Source organism: Nothoprocta perdicaria, unplaced genomic scaffold (assembly GCF_003342845.1).
Source record: "Nothoprocta perdicaria isolate Ctin4 unplaced genomic scaffold, notPer1 scaffold_26, whole genome shotgun sequence".
Taxonomy (NCBI): Eukaryota; Metazoa; Chordata; class Aves; order Tinamiformes; family Tinamidae; genus Nothoprocta; species Nothoprocta perdicaria.
In genome coordinates this window covers 3,210,533-3,220,208 of record NW_020455488.1, presented here as the reverse complement: position 1 = coordinate 3,220,208, position 9,676 = coordinate 3,210,533, and the positions used below count along the sequence as shown (strand labels likewise).

The 9,676-nt window shown below is 42.7% G+C and overlaps 1 protein-coding gene across 1 annotated transcript in view; it reads left to right on the top strand.

Annotated features, from left to right (window-relative positions):
* The window catches only part of ADAMTS17 (ADAM metallopeptidase with thrombospondin type 1 motif 17), a 148,025-nt gene that overhangs the window by 951 nt on the left and 137,398 nt on the right, over positions 1-9,676 (top strand). The gene's annotated exons all lie outside the window — the stretch shown is intronic.

Below are 9,676 nucleotides of genomic sequence, written 5' to 3'. Positions count from 1 at the left end.
GCTGTAGAAGGAATGATTTCTAGTGAAAGCCTAAGACCTTAAAGCTTCCTTTGCAAGCTGTACACTCAGCTTCAAGCTCTGTGAATCCAAAATGTGATAGCAATTCACACAGGCAATTTAGCTAAGTTGAAACCAGCTTGATGATTTTGAAAGAGCAACAGCTGTAACAGCATGGAGCCTGTGTGAGCTGGACAGTAGAGTATCCACTTTTTGTATGGCAGTGTTATTCCAGCTGTGGTTGCAGTGTGTCTCTTGTATATGAAGTTATTCTGGACCTATCCACTCAATTTCTAGTTCTTCTCTGTTAGTCTCACAGTTTTTCTAGTATAACAAGAATTGGGAGATGAACCAGCTCAGTGAGGAATGGCAGTGACTTGGATTTTAACCTTGGCTGTCAGTTACAGGTGTAAGTTCTCTAATGCTCTGACTGAGCTTCCAGTGTCATGCTGGCCTGCYTTGTCTCAGTTTTCGGGGCTGATAACCCTGTGGGTTGCACTGGCTATGTAAGATGCTAGAGGCTTGTCCCGAATAGTCTTGAGGTGTAACCCAGTGAAACTGTATTTAAAATGTCATTTAAAGAAAAAACAGATATGGGTCTGACTACTAAGTCTTACTTCCCCCATTGGAATGGGAGGCTAATAATACGGGGGTTCTGTTCTCTGACAGCCCTCCTGATAGTATTTTTCATTGATCTTTCTCTTTCCTTTAATCTGTTGTGTGACAATCCATGGACAACCTGAGGAACTTGAGTTCCTTGCTGCAAACCAAGTTGTTGAATTTCATTATGTGTGTTGGGTTAAGAGTGCGTGTGCACACACCTGCACACCTACTGTAGCTCAGCTCCTGTAATTAAAGTTGGCCAGGTTGCATTGGTAGAGCATGGGCTTAGCTGAGGCAACAGATTGATAGCCTGATGCAAAAACTCATCTGAGGCTGATAGAAAGATTTCTGTTGGTTTGCTGGTTGCTGGATCTTGTTCTGTGGCAGGATTTTCTTTCTATTATAATCTTAGCATCTAATTAGGGGGGCTAGACAAAGAGGAGTATTGGGGACACATACTTCTCCACTGAGTATTTTGTGAGACTAGGTTAACTTTTTAGTCTGACTGTCAGGACTAAAGTAAGGAAAATCTTTGGGTCTGTGTGATCCTCCTGTGCTGGGTCACACACAAGCCTATGAAAGGTCCAGGAAAAGACTTGGATCCCTTGCGTGCTGCTCTCTTGTGTTGCCTGACTGTGCTAGCAAGGAAGGGAAGTGCGGGGCTGCTGCACAGTGGGGAGCATTTATTGCCTGTGCAAACAGCACAGCTTCAAGTAGCCATGTCATAAAATAATGAAATTGCTCCTGGGTTTTGCCCCTGAAAGGCAGACTCCTGAATGTTTTCCATTGTTGCGGGAAAGAAATGTAAGTCGTGGCTGTTAATAGGCTTAGCACGTTAATGACCTAATTGACTCCTGTCTGGCTTGGATTAACTCTTGTGCACAAGGAGTTCAGAAACAAAGAAATTAATCCTCTCTGACACACAGAAGGTCCATTTCTAATGAAATTGCATGGCAGTGATGATGTAGGGGCTTGCTTCCAGCATTTCTCTTGGGTAAAGGTCTATTTACTGTAGTACTACCCAGTATCAGCAGAGTAAAGGACTAGTTTCTGTTATAGATTCAATTTATTTTCTTAGTGGCTTGTAATTCAGCTTGGGCTAAAACTTGGCAGGAAAGGATGGGGTTATAACTAATTAAGGAATATATTCACATACTAGAAACTTTAGATACATAGAGCTATGCTAGCAAATACATACACAAACATTCACGTATGTATAAATAGACTAGAAAGTGAGTATTTTTCAAACCCATGTAGTTGTTGCACTTAGTTAAGGATTGAAATTCCTCATTTTTTTTCTAGAATTTTTTGAGAACTGACTTTAATTTTCCCTTGGAATTTAACTCATTTTTACCCGTCACTATTTGAAACTATTTGTGATTTTGAAATATAAACCATCAGGTGCTGAGGCTTTTCATAAGTTGTTGATCACATCATAAGTATTAAAATGATGTTAGCAGAATCAGTGACGGAGTTTCACTGACAGTTACTGTGGTCCTTTGATCAAACTTATTGATTTAAAAAAAATACATGACCTTTAAATAAGGTTACATGTCCTTATTTAATCTGCAAGTGCCATGTGTTGGTGCTGTTGAGTGGGTATAGAGCATAACTTCAGAGTATTGCTCTTGCCTCTCGCCTGGAAGTGTGGTACTTTGGTCACAAATGCAGGCCATGGGCAAGGAAAGCAGAGTTAAACAGTGCTTAGGGCTAGGTGTTGCTATAGCATTCTGTTTGGGTAAGCTTTGTTTAAAAATCTAAGAACTCCTTTAGTCTAAGCAGCATAATGTTTTACAGCGATAGAAATACTATTTCTAAACTGCAGGCTAACTTTGTGGGAATAAAGTTCTTCCTGAAATAATCTGTATAGGAGGATTAATCTGACTGGAGTCAAGGGAGTGGGAAATCACTTAGTCCCTTGTAAAGGTGCCTACTAATGGGTTAAAACATCGCAGTCTGTGGATTCTGGACTGGTGTTTTAATTTCTTTTGTTTAAATTCTAAAGTGCTCCAACAGCAAAGGACAGATCCCATCATCATGGGCCAGGTGCTGTTGTTAGTCATATGATATGTGTATATGTGCTATTTTTATCACCTGTCATCCAGCAGGAGAAAGAACTCAAGTCACAATGCACATTTCTGCTCAGACATGAATGTGAGCCTCTGTGAAGCAAACAGAAAACCCATTAAAAGGCTTCCAGGTGCATTAGGGAAAGGAAGGGAAGGCTGGGTTTCATTTGCTCTGAAGCCTGGTGTCAGTAGAAACTTGGGAAATAGCTTCACACCGGTGATGTGAAACTTCAGTTCTTATCACTAGACACTGGGCTGCAGCTGGGAAAGGCGCCTTCTATTCTGTTATTCTTCAGATGTTTTAGAAAACTAAACAACTTTGAGTGCTTCATTCTCAAAGATCCTGGGCTAACGGTCTTTCTGCAGAGAATTCTTGTAGGGAATTTTGTCTTTGGATTTTAGCAGGATTTACATAAGTAAGAATTTCTGTGCAGGTGAGCCAAATGGGGTTTAAGACAGCTTTCTGCATGAATGTACCCTCCATCTTTATTGTGCCCCTAGATTTGCCAGACCTCCAGACACAGAATTCCAGTTTCTTCTCAGGACCAAGAAGCCCCTTGAGAGACTAACTTCTTTCTTGATAGCATCTGCCCTTGTTACTGTTCTCTGACCCAGCAGAGACAGGAAGTAGGTCGGAGAGAAGGCCAGCTGGAGAGCTCTCCTTTCCTAAATCCTTGTATGCAAGGTTGGGGGATAGGTGGAGAAAAAAGAAATTCTTTCATGGCCCTGTCTCTGGGTGTTTTCTGACCAGAGATAGTTTACCAGAACAGTTATATTTCCCAGGCAGAATATCACAGAATTACAGAATATCTGTGCTTCTCCTTTTCTTCAAGCCCAATAAAGAAGCTTACTAAGTACTTAAGCAATGAAAAATGTTTATTACTTGTGTTGAGTACAGTTTGAGTAAATAACTACTTAATTTCAGTGTTGCATGAAATGTGTCCACAAATGCTGTACGGTATATAAAGTTGTTTCCAGGCAACAATATCCTCTACATCTCCAGGCACAGGAAGTTGATATAGTTTTGTTGGCTGTTATGGAAGAACAGTAGTTGAACATCAGCTGAGACCCAGTTGTATATTTTATATCGTATACCATTAAGATTTATAGGTGGGAGAAGATTTTTAGTATTTCTTCCAGGGAGAGGGGAAGGGGGATACTGGTTTTGGAAAGGTAAAATCAAACCGAATTATGAAAGCATGGATATCTCTTGTAACCATGTCATTTTAAAAAAAACAAACCTTTATGTCTTTGGGAAAAGGGAAATTCTTTAACTTTTCTAAAGGTCTCCAGTGATGTATTAAAGTCCCCTTACATAGAGGGGATTTGATACAAAATACAGTGCAGGAGCGTGAAAGAGAGCAGCTTGTCTTTGGGGAGGAAACTTATTATTTCGTGTTTATGATGCAGACAACATAAATTACCCCTAAATGTGACCCCTCCCCCCCTTTTGTTTTAAAGCCCCAGTTTAAGTGAACAAGTTCTCATTTAATGCGGATGTGCTACATGAGAGAACTAAATGGAGGGGGGGAAGCAGACATCAACATTTTAATTCACAAAATAACCATGCATTACTTCTGTCTATTTTTTCTGCAACCTGTTTTAAGAGTCAATCAAAGCTAGTAGTAATTTACATAAGTGTGAAAATGCAGGTATCAAACCAAGGGAACTTTTTTCCCAAGCAGGTATAAATTCTAAACATACATTATTGCTGCATTGCAATTCTCCATTTTTAATCACTGTCTCTTAGCTATATTTTCTCTGCAGGTTTGACTTGGCCTTGAAATAGCAGCTGTTAGGCCAAAAAAATGTGTTCACCAAAAATAGATGCAATGCAACCTGTACTAGACCATATTAGGAAGCATCTGTAGAGGAATTAAAGTAGGGGTTTCAGCAATATGCTATGCAGAGGATGAAATGTCATTGAAGGTTTTCAAACATAAAAGTATTTGCTTTATGGGAATCAGGTCCTTTAGAATTTAACACATGGGAGCATGTCCCACTTGAGTGATAAGTCTGTTGGTTTCTGCAGGTCCCTGGTCTTCCAAACTGCTAGTCTGGGTTTTCCCTGTGTGTGATGATCTCCTTACGGCTGGTGCACGGTAGTCTTTTGGATCAGTCGCTGTTCAGATGTGTGCCTTTGCATCATATGTAGCAAGGGAAGCTTTATTGTCCATATGCTCTCTATGAGGCGATAGTTAGAGTGAGTTCCTTAAGGTGGATAAGGGCATGCACTTGGGAGCATAGTACAGATAACTCTAGAGGTGGCAGTGCTTGAAACCCTGCAGACAAAACTGATCTGATGAGCTAGTGAAGGTCATAGTGACAGCTTGGGGTGTCCTGCCATGCCATATGTCTATAAAGGCAAAGACGTGATGCACTGTGGTGGTGCTTGGATGTGTTTTGCAGAAGAACAAGATTTTACCTGATGTCGCAGACCAGTTTGGTCTGTCACAGTATTTGTGGTAAAATCTCTAGTTCTCTGAGGTGGAGCACAGAGTTCATGACTTCTCTATCAAATTTTTGTGTCCTGTTCAGTTTTCCCCCTAGGAAGTAGGCATGATACGACTATTTCTGTCATATATGAATAGAAAGCTTGATGTGGTTGGAAAATCACCACATAAAAATATCCAGGAATTGGGTTGGGAGCAATAGTTATTCTCCAGTATAATGATATCTCTTACTGGTTGATGCATAGTTTTGTCTGTAATGCTGGTCAGAAAGTAATGAGGATATTTTGTCGGACACGACCTTAAGCAAGAGGATGTCTGTACTCTGTGTCTGTGGTCAGCTCTGATTTGAATGAGAAAACATTTTTTCTTTCTAAACCCTAGACTACCAGATGGTACCAGCTAGCTGTGGTCGATTTGAAAAGTCCCAATCCTTTAATGGAGGTATAAAAGTCCAGGAACCAAGTTTGTGCTGTGTCCTGGCACAGGTGAAGGGGGCTCCAGCTTCCCATGGCTGGGAGTAGTGGGAAGTGCTGGCTGTGGCAGCAGCTTCAGTCATGTTTGTTGTTTTTGGCTTCCTCCTTCAGTCATTGCTCGTGTCTGTGCTAAGGTGGATGCTCCAGGAAAGGTTCCAAAGAAGCAACTGGTTGGAGCAAGGTCCCTGGAGCTGAAGTGTGATTTATTTTTTTTCTTCAGGAGATCAGTGTTTTGAAAAACCTCTCTGTTATATGGATGAGAACTGCAGCTGTAAGGTAACCAGTGCACAGAGTTTGAGTGTAAAGCCTGAGGAGCCAGCGAAGGGATGTTTCCAGTGAAGTCCATGAGTTTTGAATTGAATCCTGAGGCAGAGAGACAAATGATACTGCTTGTGGTTTTGCACATCCTCACCTTCCTCTTGTGGCATTGAAATAACAGCCCAAAGGCGGACGGAGAGGTAGCTTAGAGGTCGTGTGGTAGCCAAGAGGGCTGCTTCAAGGGCCGTGGGTGAAGGGACCTGGCAGGGACCTGCTGGAGGAATAACTGGAAAGGATTTTTAAAGCAGAAGTAGGCAGAGGGTTCTAGGAAGAGATATGGCTTTGCACAGGGGACTGTAGTTTTGCTTTTGTTCATGTCTTTTGTTGAAGTGCCTCCAGACACTCTCTGTAGGTTTAAATGGACTGAGGTAGCTAAAATTACAAGGAGGAAGATGGAGGAAAAAAAGTGGAGAGTTGAGAGCTAGGAGAGGAGATTTCTTTCTAGACGTGTCTGGGAAATATGTTGGAAGAGAGGCAGGAGGAGGAAAGGACTCAGCAGTTACAGGGAGAATGTGCCAAAAAGCAGTGTTAGACAGGGCTTTCGGTGTGTAATAGGAAAAGGTCATTTGGGGCGGTTGCTTTGGAATTGCCTCTGTGTTAGGTTGCCATTAAAAGCACTGAACATAAGGAGTTTTCTACTGAGGTTTCAGAATTGTATTACGCTTAACAGGAGTAGAGGCTGTTTTCTGCCATCTTAAGCATTCAGAGCCTGCTGGACTGCAGAAGGCTGGTCGCTCTGTAGGTGACTATCTATAAGTGTGACTAAAAGCTTGTGCAGTGTTGCATGGACTTTCATTCTAAGTGTCCAGGAGTGTATTGCCCTTCTTTTGACACCTGGTAGTCCTGAATTTTGTGGAATTTCTGGCCTGGGAGAGTATGCAGCACACTGTCAAAGTGGCTGGTGAAAGAGTAATGTCCCTTGTGCCTAGTCACCCTCAGCATATACATGCTGTGTTATAGGTTGACTTGTTTCAGCTCGTATTTCACATGAATCTGTCTGAGTTCTTAAGTCATGAACACCTGACTCCTAAGCTCGTGTGCAGTTTGGTTATGTATGCTCCCTGCAATGTAAACTTCTCTGACAGCCTCCTGCCTATGTTTTATGGCCTCTCGTGCCTTCACACTAACACTTAACATCTGCACCACAAAATTTGTAACATCAGTTTGTTCAAATAAAGAATCCACCAAGCATTTAATCCTTGTTTTAATGGCTGATGTTTATTTTAGTTTGGGGTTTCATGTACTCATGGAGGGATTCTCTGCTCATAGGCCATAAATCACATAGGGCAGGAATGAGAGTCCTCTGTACTGGCCTGTTTCTGAAGTGAGGCTCTAGAGAGGTCCCTCTTTCTTGAGGCTTACATCAAGTTGACGCAGTTGCATCACTTATGAGATGCAGATGTGTTTGATCTGGAATTCTACCCCTGATTTTTAGTCCTTTGCTACTCTTTCACAAATGCCTGTGATGTGTGCATTTTGTTTGTAATTGCTTATCCATTCAAATGGGTAGTTGTGTGTTTCCATCATTTGCTTGATTTTGTTGCAAAACTGGTTGCATGTGGAGGGAAGTAGGAAGGTACAAAGAGACAGGCTGAAGGTAGCCCTTTGCAAAAACAAAATAGACAAAAGGAATTTTAGAAGGTGTACATCAATAAAGAAGACTATCTTGTAGGGGAGTTACCAACCTAAAAAGGCAAAACGACAGAAAAGAGGGGACTTAGAGTCCGTCAGTTTATGTTGCTTTGCTGCTTTAGGGCATCACCAGTGACCACCTGAGCTCTTTGCTGGCTCCCTTGAGTCCATTACACACTGCCTATTTTAAGTGCTTGGTAAGCTTGCCCTCAGTCCTCACATTCTGCAAGTGTAGGAGTGCAGACTTGCAAAGTTAGATCACTTCGGCTGTGTTTCTGCGCCAGCCTGTGGGGTGGTAGTTTTCCACGTATGGCCTCTAATCCCCACCACTCTGTGGAAAGCAGCCAGTCCACAACTTCAAGGAAGACTCAGGGAGGGATGGGGGTGGGAGACTTTGTGCAAACCAGGGCTACCCAGAAATTTGCCAAGGTCCCTCTGCACTGCTGCTGTCCAGAAATCACACCTTCCAGAGTTCTGTGCAGCTGCAAGGAGGTGCTGAGTGGGACTGGCAACTCTTGGCCAGTTCCTTCATCCCCCTCTGGAAGGGGGAACATACCAGGCAGGAGTGCAGCAAGGGAGTGTGGCCTGACCCGTTCTCCAGCCTGGCTGCCGGGAGCCCACAGTGGAGTCTGGAATAGTGGATTTCTCCATGGGCACCAGTGGCCTCATTTCTATCAACAGGAGATGGTGAAGTGAAAACCTTGAGTGCTCTGGGTTTATTGTCTTCCACTTCAGCATTCAGTGTTAGGCACAGACTTCTTTCAATTCCCACACCTAACCCCCAATAGGAGCAACCACTCTACAGGTAGGGAATTTATTAGGGAATTACTAAAGCAGTAATTTGGGTAAGTGCTGTTTTCAGAGAGGGTCTAATCACCAGCAGCAAGACCCGAAAGGTCAGGATTCTTACTTGAATAATCTTCTGCCCTCTAATCCTTCCTCTCCTGTCTCTCTCCTGATACTTAAGTGGCAACCATGAAAGTGCTGCAGTGAAGGGTGAGTGGATCTGCAGGGGCGTGGATGAGTGGGCAAAATGAACAAACATGTAGGAGCTGTTCACAGCCTTTCAAAGCCATCCTTATTTCATAGGTGGCAAATCAACCTTGTGTCTGGTACAGTTATTCTATCTTACTGCGTTTCTGAAACAGTTAATGTACAGATCTCCTTCCCTGAGGGAGAGGGATCCTGTCATGGTCATCCATTTGGATTGCCATGGTTGCACCATTTTCTGGAGCTGCTCTGCAGTGAGTGTGACAGCGAGCCTTGAAACTTGCTAATTTTCAGCTCTGCTGCTGGCATGCAGATTCCATTATTTATGAGCACCTCCAGATTTAATTAACCCTTTTTGCTTGTCCAGGTGCATGTCTGTCTTGTTAGACCCAGGGGGATATTCCCAAACTCACCTTAAAAAGATTCAAATCAAATTTCATGATGTTTTTCTCAGTTTGAAAATATGTACCAAGTGCTGACAGCTGATGCCTTGGGCACAAAAGTTTGTGCAGAGCTGTGCTGGAATGAGTGCTAGGCAACCGAGCAAGGATGAGATGGACACGTGCAAATGTGCATCATGTCAAGGCAGAAAATGTATGAAAGCACAGAAGGCAGGCGGTGTGTTTCAGTTGGGTTCGTGGAGGCTTCCAGTTGCTGGAATCTAGCACCTTGAATCAAAGAAGGTTCCTTGGGAAGAACTGGTTGTCTGGATGCTAGTGCATTTCCCAGTGTAGGGAGGAAGGAAAATTCAGGCAGAACCATATAATGGGGTTGCTTTTTTTAATAGGCCATTTATGAAGATCATTGAATAAATGTTTCCTGAGAGCTGCCCTCTGCAGGATGCTGCTTTGTTAAGTGGAGGTCTTGAATGAAATCTACAGAAGGCTAAACAGGGATTACCTGCTTTGGAAAAGCAGTGTAAGTGGTGGGAATGAGTCTATCTTGTATCATTTTCGTATTGAATCCTGCCTTTCCACTACTTCAGGACCTGCAGCGTTTTCCACATCTTCATAGGAAGAACCCAGCATGAGTACTTCAGTCAGTCTTTTAGTGTATTGAAGCCTGAGCAGTAAGCAGATGTAATTTCAGTGGATCTTGACAGTTGTTGTTTCGTTGCAAAATAAATGTAGCTACGTTTGCT